We start from the raw sequence: 8,356 nt of genomic DNA, 5'->3' as shown, positions 1-8,356 counted from the left end.
TCCAGGGGTCGCAGCGCACGGCAAACACGCCGGATTCCATTGATGTAAGCCCGGAACCTAGGCTGTGGGCGTTGGATCCCAGTGATGCTAGTCTGGAAGTCCAGCAGCGTCACTGGGAAGTCCCCTCACCACGTACAGGTGCCCACGTCGAGGGGTTTTACCGAGGTCTACATTCCTCTAATTCAAGATGGAAAATCCTCAAGCTGACTTATCAATGAAAGATTCTGAATTATCAATGAAAGATTACGAATTATATCAATGAAAGATTCAATGGAAGATCCTGAAGTTGCATTCGTCGTAAATGATTTTATATCATACGAACTCAACAAAAATGGTGTCGAATGGCAATATACAAAACCATTAAAACCCATCAATAATACAGTTATATTTTAAAATCTTTAAGAGACGAATTCATAGAAATCTACGAAGAACGTTTCATCGATTTCTGTGATAAAATGTGTCCTTTTCTCTCTTTTGCTTCGATAAATGTAGCCATTATGGAGCTGGAAAATGTGCTTTTCGACGAAAATATTAACTGGGAACGAATATTGACCTTTTTTATTCTTGTAAGTGAACTGTCAATCCGTTTTAAAGACGAAAAAAACACTATTAATGAACTTGCACGTGTAACCGTATCCTATATAACTTCCAATCTTTTAACGTGGATAAATAATCATGGAAATTGGGAAGGTTTCATTCACTTTGCTGAGGATGTAATTGGATAATAGGATGGAATCCTATTATCGAATATTTATTACTATTTTAGTAATAGAATTAGAATCTACAAATATATTTTAGAAATTCGGAAATATATTTTAGTGTGCTTTATGGGTCGGACAGAAGACCCGTAGGAGAGGATCTGCATTTTCTTTACCGAGTCTACATTCCTCTAATTCAAGATGGCAAATCCTCAAGCTGACTTATCAATGAAAGATTCTGAATTATCAATGAAAGGATCTGAATTATGAATGAAAGATTAGGAATTATCAATGAAAGATTACGAATTATCAATGAAAGATTACGAATTATCAATGAAAGATTCAATGGAAGATCCTGAAGTTGCATTCGTCGTAAATGATTTTATATCATACGAACTCAACAAAAATGGTGTGGAATGGCAATATACAAAACCATTAAAACCCATCAATAAATACAGTTATAAATATTTTAAAATCTTTAAGAGACGAATTCAAAGAACTGTACGAAGAACGTTTCATCGATTTCTGTGATGAAATGTGTCCTTTTCTCTCTTTTGCTTCGATAAATGTAGCCATTATTGAGCTGGAAAATGTGCTTTTCGACGAAAATATTAACTGGGAACGAATATTGACCTTTTTTATTCTTGTAAGTGAACTGTCAATCCGTTTTAAAGACGAAAAAAACACTATTAATGAACTTGCACGTGTAACCGTATCCTATATAACTTCCAATCTTTTAACGTGGATAAATAATCATGGAAATTGGGAAGGTTTCATTCACTTTGCTGAGGATGTAATTGGATAATAGGATGGAATCCTATTATCGAATATTTATTACTATTTTAGTAATAGAATTAGAATCTACAAATATATTTTAGAAATTCGGAAATATATTTTAGTGTGCTTTATGGGTCGGACAGAAGACCCGTAGGAGAGGATCTGCATTTTCTTTACCGAGTCTACATTCCTCTAATTCAAGATGGCAAATCCTCAAGCTGACTTATCAATGAAAGATTCTGAATTATCAATGAAAGGATCTGAATTATGAATGAAAGATTAGGAATTATCAATGAAAGATTACGAATTATCAATGAAAGATTACGAATTATCAATGAAAGATTCAATGGAAGATCCTGAAGTTGCATTCGTCGTAAATGATTTTATATCATACGAACTCAACAAAAATGGTGTGGAATGGCAATATACAAAACCATTAAAACCCATCAATAAATACAGTTATAAATATTTTAAAATCTTTAAGAGACGAATTCAAAGAACTGTACGAAGAACGTTTCATCGATTTCTGTGATGAAATGTGTCCTTTTCTCTCTTTTGCTTCGATAAATGTAGCCATTATTGAGCTGGAAAATGTGCTTTTCGACGAAAATATTAACTGGGGACGAATATTGACCTTTTTTATTCTTGAAAGTGAACTGGCAATCCGTTTTAAAGACGAAAAAAACACTATTAGTGAACTTGCACGTGTAACTACATCCTATATAACTTCCAATCTTTTAACGTGGATAAATAATCATGGAAATTGGGAAGGTTTCATTCACTTTGCTGAGGATGTAATTGGATAATAGGATGGAATCCTATTATCGAATATGTATTACTATTTTAGTAATAGAATTAGAATCTAAAAATATATTATAGAAATTCGGAAATATATTTTAGTGTGCTTTATGGGTCGGACAGAAGACCCGTAGAAGAGGATCTGCATTTTCTTTACCGAGTCTACATTCCTCTAATTCTTGATGGAAAATCCTCAAGCTGACTTATCAATGAAAGATTCTGAATTATCAATGAAAGATTCTGAATTATCAATGAAGGATTCTGAGTTATCAATGAAAGATGACGAATTATCAATGAAATATTCAATGGAAGATCCTGAAGTTGCATTCGTCCTAAATGATTTTATATCATACGAATTCAACAAAAATGGTGTCGAATGGCAATACACAAAACCATTAAAACCCATCAATGATACAGTTATAAATATTTTAAAATCTTTAAGAGACGAATTCAAAGAACTCTACGAAGAACATTTCATCGATTTCTGTGATGAAATGTGTCCTTTTGTCTCTTTTGCTTCGATAAATGAAGCCATTATGGAGCTGGCAAATGTACGTTTCGACGAAAATATTAACTGGGGACGAATATTGACCTTTTTTATTCTTATAAGTGAACTGGCAATCCGTTTTAAAGACGAAAAAAAAACACTATTAATGAACTTGCACATGTACCTATATCCTATATAAATTCCAATCTTTAAAAGTGGATAAATAATCATAGAAATTGTGAAGGTTTCATTCACTTTGCTGAGGATGTAATTCGATAATAGGATGTAATCCTATTATGAGGATGAAATTCGATAATAGGATGTAATCCTATTATCGAATAGGTATTACTATTTTAGTAATAGAAATAGAATCTACACATATATTATAGAAATTCGGAAATATATTTTAGTGTGCTTTATGGGTCGGACAGAAGACCCGTAGAAGAGGATCTGCAATTTCTTTACCGAGGTCTACATTCCTCTAATTCAAGATGGAAAATCCTCAAGCTGACTTATCATTGAAAGATTCTAAATTATCAATGAATGATTACGAATTATCAATGAAAGATTCAGTGGAAGATCCTGAAGGTGCATTCGTCGTAAATCATTTTATATCACACGAACTCAACAAAAATGGTGTCGAATGGCAATGTACAAAACCATTAAAACCCATCAATAATACAGTTATATTTTAAAATCTTTAAGAGACGAATTCATAGAAATCTACGAAGAACGTTTCATCGATTTTTGTGATGAAATGTGTCCTTTTCTTTCTTTTGCTTCGATAAATGTAGCCATTATGGAGCTGGCAAATGTGTTTTTCGACGAAAATATTAACTGGGAACGAATATTGACCTTTTTTATTCTTGTAAGTGAATTGTCAATCCGTTTTAAAGACGTAAAAAAACACTATTAATGAACTTGCACGTGTAACTGTATCCTATATAACTTCCAATCTTTTAACGTGGATAAATAATCATGGAAATTGGGAAGGTTTCATTCACTTTGCTGAGGATGTAATTGGATAATAGGATGGAATCCTATTATCGAATATGCATTCCTATTTTAGTAATAGAAATAGAATCTACAAATATATTATAGAAATTCGGAAATATATTTTAGTGTGCTTTATGGGTCGGACAGAAGACCCGTAGAATAGGATCTCCATTTTCTTTACCGAGTCTACATACCTCTAATTCAAGATGGCAAATCCTCAAGCTGACTTATCAATGAAAGATTCTGAATTATCAATGAAAGGATCTAAATTATGAAGGAAAGATTATGAATTATCAATGGAAGATTACGAATTTTCAATGAAAGATTCGATGGAAGATCCTGAAGTTCCATTCGTCGTAAATGATTTTATATCATACGAACTCAACAAAAATGGTGTCGAAAAACAATATACAAAACCATTAAAACCCATCAATAATACAGTTAAAAATATTTTAAAATCTTTAAGAGACGAATTCAAAGAACTGTATGAAGAACGTTTCATCGATTTCTGTGATGAAATGTTTCCTTTTCTCTCTTTTGCTTCGATAAATGTAGCCATTGTGGAGATGGCAAATGTGCTTTTCGACGAAAATATTAACTGGGGACGAATATTGACCTTTTTTATTCTTTAAAGTGAACTGGCAATACGTTTTAAAGACGAAAAAAAACACTATTAATGAACTTGCACGTGTAACTGTATCCTATATAACTTCCAATCTTTTAACGTGGATAAATAATCATGGAAATTGGGAAGGTTTCATACACTTTGCTGAGGATGTATTTGGATAATAGGATGGAATCCTATTATCGAATATGCATTCCTATTTTAGTAATAGAAATAGAATCTACAAATATATTATAGAAATTCGGAAATATATTTTAGTGTGCTTTATGGGTCGGACAGAAGACCCGTAGAATAGTATCTCCATTTTCTTTACCGAGTCTACATACCTCTAATTCAAGATGGCAAATCCTCAAGCTGACTTATCAATGAAAGATTCTGAATTATCAATGAAAGGATCTAAATTATGAAGGAAAGATTATGAATTATCAATGGAAGATTACGAATTTTCAATGAAAGATTCGATGGAAGATCCTGCAGTTCCATTCGTCGTAAATGATTTTATATCATACGAACTCAACAAAAATGGTGTCGAATAACAATATACAAAACCATTAAAACCCATCAATAATACAGTTAAAAATATTTTAAAATCTTTAAGAGACGAATTCAAAGAACTCTACGAACGTTTCATCGATTTCTGTGATGAAATGTTTCCTTTTCTCTCTTTTGCTTCGATAAATGTAGCCATTGTGGAGATGGCAAATGTGCTTTTCGACGAAAATATTAACTGGGGACGAATATTGACCTTTTTTATTCTTTAAAGTGAACTGGCAATACGTTTTAAAGACGAAAAAAAACACTATTAATGAACTTGCACGTGTAACTGTATCCTATATAACTTCCAATCTTTTAACGTGGATAAATAATCATGGAAATTGGGAAGGTTTCATTCACTTTGCTTAGGATGTAATTGGATAATAGGACGTAATCCTATTATGAAGATGATATTCGATAATAGGATGTAATCCTATTATGCAGATGAAATTCGATAATAGGATGTAATCCTATTATCGAATAGGTATTACTATTTTGGTAATAGAATTAGAATGTACAAATATATTATAGAAATTTGGAAATATATTTTAGTGTGCTTTATGGGTCGGACAGAAGACCCGTAGCAGAGGTTCTGCATTTTCTTTACCGAGTCTACATTCCTCTAATTCATGATGGAAAATCCTCAAGTTGACTTATCAATGAAAGATTCTGAATTATCAATGAAAGATTCTGAATTATCAATGAAAGGATCTGAATTATGAATGAAAGATTACGAATTATCAATGAGAGATTCAATGGAAGATCCTGAAGTTGCATTCGTCGTAAATGATTTTATATCATACGAACTCAACAAAAATGGTGTCGAATGGCAATATACAAAACCATTAAAACCCATCAGTAATACAGTTATATTTTAAAATCTTTAAGAGACGAATTCATAGAAATCTACGAAGAACGTTTCATCGATTTCTGTGATAAAATGTGTCCTTTTCTCTCTTTTGCTTCGATAAATGTAGCCATTATGGAGCTGGCAAATGTGCTTTTCGACGAAAATATTAACTGGGAACGAATATTGACCTTTTTTATTCTTGTAAGTGAACTGTCAATCCGTTTTAAAGACGAAAAAAACACTATTAATGAACTTGCACGTGTAACCGTATCCTATATAACTTCCAATCTTTTAACGTGGATAAATAATCATGGAAATTGGGAAGGTTTAATTCACTTTGCTGAGGATGTAATTGGATAATAGGATGGAATTCTATTATCGAATATTTATTACTATTTTAGTAATAGAATTAGAATCTACAAATATATTATAGAAATTCGGAAATATATTTTAGTGTGCTTCATGGGTCGGACAGAAGACCCGTAGAAGAGGATCTGCATTTTCTTTACCGAGTCTACATTCCTCTAATTCAAGATGGCAAATCCTCAAGCTGACTTATCAATGAAAGATTCTGAATTATCAATGAAAGATTCTGAATTATCAATGAAAGGATCTGAATTATGAATGAAACATTAGGAATTATCAATGAAAGATTACGAATTATCAATGAAACATTACGAATTATCAATGAAAGATTCAATGGAAGATCCTGAAGTTGCATTCGTCGTAAATGATTTTATATCATATGAACTCAACAAAAATGGTGTGGAATGGCAATATACAAAACCATTAAAACCCATCAATAATAGAGTTATAAATATTTTAAAATCTTTAAGAGACGAATTCAAAGAACTCTACGAAGAACGTTTCATCGATTTCTGTGATGAAATGTGTCCTTTTCTCTCTTTTGCTTCGATAAATGTAGCCATTATGGAGCTGGCAAATGTGCTTTTCGACGAAAATATTAACTGGGAACGAATATTGACCTTTTTTATTCTTGTAAGTGAACTGTCAATCTGTTTTAAAGACGAAAAAAACACTATTAATGAACTTGCACTTGTAACCGTATCCTATATAACTTCCAATCTTTTAAGGTGGATAAATAATCATGGAAATTGGGAAGGTTTCATTCACTTTGCTGAGGATGTAATTGGATAATAGGATGGAATCCTATTATCGAATATGTATTACTATTTTAGTAATAGAATTAGAATCTACAAATATATCATAGAAATTCGGAAATATATTTTAGTGTGCTTTATGGGTCGGACAAAAGACCCGTAGAAGAGGATCATGCATTTTCTTTACCGAGGTCTACATTCCTCTAATTCAAGATGGAAAATCCTCAAGCTGACTTATCAATGAAAGATTCTGAATTATCAATGAAAGATTACGAATTATATCAATAAAAGATTCAATGGAAGATCCTGAAGTTGCATTCGTCGTAAATGATTTTATATCATACGAACTCAACAAAAATGGTGTCGAATGGCAATATACAAAACCATTAAAACCCATCAATAATACAGTTATATTTTAAAATCTTTAAGAGACGAATTCATAGAAATCTACGAAGAACGTTTCATCGATTTCTGTGATGAAATGTATCCTTTGCTCTCTACCGAGTCTACATTCCTCTAATTCAAGATGGAAAATCCTCAAGCTGACTTATGAATGAAAGATTCTGAATTATCAATGAAAGATTACGAATTATCAATGAAAGATTCAATGGAAGACCCTGAAGTTGCATTCCTCGTAATTGATTTTATATCATACGAACTCGACAAAAATGGTGTCGAATTACAATATACAAAACAATTAAAACCCATCAATAAATACAGTTATAAATATTTTGAAATCTTTAAGAGACGAATTCAAAGAACTGTACGAAGAACGTTTCATCGATTTCTGTGATGAAATGTGTCCTTTTCTCTCTTTTGCTTCGATAAATGTAGCCATTATTGAGCTGGAAAATGTGCTTTTCGACGAAAATATTAACTGTGGACGAATATTGACCTTTTTTATTCTTGTAAGTGAACTGTCAATCCGTTTTAAAGACGAAAAAAAACACTATTAATGAACTTGCACGTGTAACTGTATCCTATATAACTTCCAATCTTTTAACGTGCATAAATAATCATGGAAATTGGGAAGGTTTCATTCACTTTGCTGAGGATGTAATTGGATAATAGGATGGAATCCTATTATCGAATATGTATTACTATTTTAGTAATAGAATTAGAATCTACAAATATATTATAGAAATTCGTAAATATATTTTAGTGTGCTTTATGGATCGGACAGAAGACCCGTAGAAGAGGATCTGCATTTTCTTTACCGAGTCTACATTCCTCTAATTCAAGATGGCAAATCGTCAAGCTGACTTATCAATGAAAGATTCTGAATTATCAATGAAAGGATCTGAATTATGAATGAAAGATTACGAATTATCAATTAAAGATTACGATTTCTCCAATTTCTCAACAATTTCCCCTCCACTTTACTCCCAGTTATTTCAAGATTCTGTAGTTTACTGCTAGAGTTGAATACACCTCTGGCATTCCCCTCACTGAATAACTCCTCATGTGTGA

Source organism: Mastigoproctus giganteus, unplaced genomic scaffold (assembly GCF_048544385.1).
Source record: "Mastigoproctus giganteus isolate SK-2022 unplaced genomic scaffold, ASM4854438v1 scaffold_42, whole genome shotgun sequence".
NCBI classification, from domain to species: Eukaryota; Metazoa; Arthropoda; class Arachnida; order Uropygi; family Thelyphonidae; genus Mastigoproctus; species Mastigoproctus giganteus.
The sequence above is the reverse complement of the archived record's forward strand: the minus strand, read 5'-3'. Positions refer to the sequence as shown.